The sequence below is a fragment of the Felis catus genome, chromosome F2 (genome assembly GCF_018350175.1).
Source record: "Felis catus isolate Fca126 chromosome F2, F.catus_Fca126_mat1.0, whole genome shotgun sequence".
Lineage (NCBI taxonomy): Eukaryota > Metazoa > Chordata > Mammalia > Carnivora > Felidae > Felis > Felis catus.
Genome location: NC_058385.1, coordinates 59309233 through 59313768, shown reverse-complemented (window position 1 = coordinate 59313768; position 4536 = coordinate 59309233). Strand labels below are relative to the sequence as shown.

The 4536-nt window shown below is 37.8% G+C and overlaps 1 pseudogene; it reads left to right on the top strand.

Annotated features, from left to right (window-relative positions):
• Positions 1-504: 504 nt before the first annotated feature.
• LOC123383233 lies at positions 505-2372 on the top strand (annotated as a pseudogene).
• The last annotated feature ends 2164 nt before the right edge of the window (positions 2373-4536 follow it).

The window sequence follows — 4536 nt, the reverse complement described above, 5'->3', positions numbered from 1 at the left end:
AGCTGGTTGTGGGGCTCAGACCCACAAACCGTGAGATCATGACCTGAGCTGACATCTGACGCTTAACCGACTGAGCCACCCAGGCGCCCCAGTGACCAATTCTTAAATATGACACCAAAAGCATAGCCACAACAGAAAAAAGATCCATTGAATTTCATCAAAATTTAAACATTTTGTGTATTAAAGGATATTTTCAAGGAACTGAAAAGATAACCTAGAGAGTGGGAGAAAATGTTTGCAAATTATATATCTGATAAGTATTTAATATTAAATATATATAAAGAACTTTTTTTATTAAAATAAAAATTTTTAATGTTTATTTATTTTTGAAGGAGAGAGAGACAGAGTGTGAATAAGGGAGGGGCATAGAGAGAGGGAAACACAGAATCCTAACCAGGCTCTAGGCTCTGAGCTGTCAGCACAGAGCCCAGCGTGGGACTCGAACTCACAAACTGCAAGATCATGAGCTGGGCTGAAGTCGGACGCTTAACCGACTGAGCCATCCAGGTGCCCCAATATATATATAAATAACTCTTAAAGCTGAACAGCAGAAAGACAAAACAATGGAGAAAGGACTCGAACAGATATTTCTCCAAAAACATACAAATAGCTTATAAGAACATGAAGACATATTCAACATCTTTAGTCACTAGGGAAATACAAATTGAAACAATAAGACTTCACATGTGCTGGGATGGATATAATGAAAGAAAAAAAAACTAAAAAATAACAAGAGTTGGTAACGATGTGGAGAAACTGGAACCCTGGTACACTGCTGGTGGGAATGAAAAATAATGGGAAAGTTAGTATGTGAATAGTTTGGCTGTTTTTCAAAAAAGCTAAATAATGAGTTGCTATTTGACCCAGCCATTCCACTCCAAATTATAACCCCCCAAATTGAAAATAGGGATCTATTTTTATGCCAATGTTTATTGCAGCATTAATAACTGTAGTCAAAAAATGGAAATACCCCATGTATCCATCAGTAGAGGAATGCATAAGCCAAATGTTGTATATACATATAATGGAATATTATTAAGCCTTAAAGAGGAATGGATTCTAATGCACAGACAAACCTTGGAAACACTGCTTTAAGTGAAATAAATCATACATAAAAGGACAATTAGTGTATGATTCTATTCAGTGAAATATCTAGAATAGGCAAATTCATGGAGACGGAAAGTAAATTAAAGATTACTAGGAGTTTTTTTGCTAGGCAGGAAGGGCGGGCAAAGGAATGCCTGTCGAAACAGCTTGGGAAAATGGCCATGGAGACGCTGGAGAGGGTCCTCAGTTACCAGGATGACAAAGAGCAGGGCCGGACTGAAAAGGTCCTGGATGCCCTGTCCTGTAGTTTCAATATCAGATTGAAATGGTTTGGCAGATGCTTTGTATGCAGCATTTCTTTTTTGTTATTGTTGTTTTATCCTTGGAACTGGATTGCTATTCCTTTCTGGTGGCATAAAACTTTTTGTATTGTTTTATACCCTAGGAAGAATTGCTGCATTGACCAGTGTGAACTTTTCACTAGGCTCTGTGAAGCAACTGAAGAAAATGTTTGAAACAAGATTGCTTGCAACAGATATTATCATTATTTTTCATATTCACCTTGTGTGCTTCTCGTTAGCGACATAGGAAGAGACTGGCCTCATTGTTCTGCGTGTTGCTGGTCTTGTGAATGGCCTGATGGAGTCTATGATGTACTCCATATGCAAGAGATACAGAAATTAAATGCAGTTCTGTTCAAAGTTGAAAGTCCAAAACTCTCCAAAAAGAGCATTTGAAAATTAATGCTGTGGTTTTGGTGAAGAATGCTTTTCCTGATAAAATAATCATTCCAAAAACGACTGTAGTGACAATTTAAGACCTTTTGTATTCTGGTAAAAACTACATGCTTGTATAAACTGTTAAATGCTTATAACTTTAAATTCATATGAGTCATTACTATGCCCTTCCAAAGACAAGGAGATTTTAATCATTGCCAATTGTAAATTATTTTCAGCCATTTTTTTAGTCTTTTCAAAACAGCTTTGGGATATGAATAATTAAGCATGGACCTGTACCGAAAGACATATTCAGCTTTTTTTTTTGATCTTTTAAAATGTGAACATTTTAAAAACAATTAAAAAAAAAACGCTTTATGTGAAAGTTTAAACTTTAAGCTAAAGATTGCTTATTGTATGGGGGCACCTGGGTGGCTCAGTTGGTTAAGTGTCCAACTCTTGATTTCAGCTCAGGTCATGATCTCACAGCTGTGAGATCTATCACCACGTCAGGCTGAGCAGAAGCCTGCTTGGGATTCTTTCTCCCTCTCTGCTCCTCCCCCTCTCATTCTCTCTCTCTCTCTCTCTCTCTCTCTCTCTCTCTCTCTCTCCCAAAATAAATAAACATCAAAAAATTTTAAAAATATTGCTTATTATACGTAATAAAAATAATTTTTTATAATTTAAAAATTTTTTTAATATATGAAATTTATTGTCAAATTGGTTTCCATACAACACCCAGTGCTCACCCCAAAAGATGCCCTCTTCAATACCCATCACCCACCCTTCCCTCCCTCCCACCCCCCATCAACCCTCAGTTTGTTCTCAGTTTTTAACAGTCTCTTATGCTTTGGCTCTCTCCCACTCTAACCTCTTTTTTTTTCCTTCCCCTCCCCCATGGGTTTCTGTTAAGTTTCTCAGGATCTACATAAGAGTGAAAACATATGGTATCTGTCTTTCTCTGTATGGCTTATTTCACTTAGCATCACACTCTCCAGTTCCATCCACGTTGCTGCAAAAGGCCATATTTCATTCTTTCTCATTGCCACGTAGTACTCCATCGTGTATATAAACCACAATTTCTTTATCCATTCATCAGTTGATGGACATTTAGACTCTTGCCATAATTTGGCTATTGTTGAGAGTGCTGCTATAAACATTGGGGTACCAGTGCCCCTATGCATCAGTACTCCTGTATCCCTTGGGTAAATTCCTAGCAGTGCTATTGCTGGGTCATAGGGTAGGTCTATTTTTAATTTTTTGAGGAACCTCCACACTGTTTTCCAGAGCGGCTGCACCAGTTTGCATTCCCACCAACAGTGCAAGAGGGTTCCTCTTTCTCCACATCCTCTCCAGCATCTATAGTCTCCTGATTTGTTCATTTTGGCCACTCTGACTGGCGTGAGGTGATATCTGAGTGTGGTTTTGATTTGTATTTCCCTGATGAGGAGCGACGTTGAGCATCTTTTCATGTGCCTGTTGGCCATCTGGATGTCTTCTTTAGAGAAGTGTCTATTCATGTTTTCTGCCCATTTCTTCACTGGGTTATTTGTTTTTCGAGTGTGGAGTTTGGTGAGCTCTTTATAGATTTTGGATCCTAACCCTTTGTCCGATATGTCATTTGCAAATATCTTTTCCCATTCCGTTGGTTGCCTTTTAGTTTTGTTGATTGTTTCCTTTGCAGTGCAGAAGCTTTTTATCTTCATGAGGTCCCAATAGTTCATTTTTGCTTTTAATTCCCTTGCCTTTGGGGATGTGTCAAGTAAGAAATTGCTACGGCTGAGGTCAGAGAGGTCTTTTCCTGCTTTCTCCTCTAGGGTTTGGATGGTTTCCTGTCACATTCAGGTCCTTCATCCATTTTGAGTTTGTTTTTGTGAATGGTGTGAGAAAGTGGTCTAGTTTCAACCTTCTGCATGTTGCTGTCCAGTTCTCCCAGCACCATTTGTTAAAGAGACTGTCTTTTTTCCATTGGATATCCTTTCCTGCTTTGTCAAAGATTAGTTGGCCATACGTTTGTGGGTCTAGTTCTGGGGTTTCTATTCTATTCCATTGGTCTATGTGACTGTTTTTGTGCTAATACCATGCTGTCTTGATGATGACAGCTTTGTAGCAGAGACTAAAGTCTGGGATTGTGATGCCTCCTGCTTTGGTCTTCTTCAAAATTCCTTTGGCTATTCGGGGCCTTTTGTGGTTCCATATGAATTTTAGGATTGTTTGTTCTAGCTTTGAGAAGAATGCTGGTGCAATTTTGATTGGGATTGCACTGAATAAAGTTTTTATAATTTTTAAATAAATCCACAGTTACAAATAAAGTTTACTAGGGGATAAAGGAAGGGACGAATGAGGACTTATTGTTTAATGTTTTTAGAGTTTCTGTTTGGAATGATGAAAAAGGTTTTGAATTAGTTAATAGTGATGGTTGCACAACATTGAGGGCAATTAATGCCACTGTACTATATACTTAACAATGGTTACTATTGAAAAACAATCAATGGAAGTAGATACAGAGAAATAAGCAAAGGTAGGTTAAGTTGCAAAGGTGAGAAGTTTTAACAATTATATAGTGTTTACTATATTCTGGGCTCTTCCAGGTTTTATATATGTTAACTCACTCAATCCTCACAACATTATTTTCCTTGTAACTATGAGAAAACGAGGCTCAGAAAGTTTAAGTAATTTGTGAGTGTCAAGTAACCAGTGGATAGAAAAGCCAAGATTTGAACCCAGGCAGTTTGTCTCTAAAAACCATGCTTTGGTAAAATCATGCTTGCAT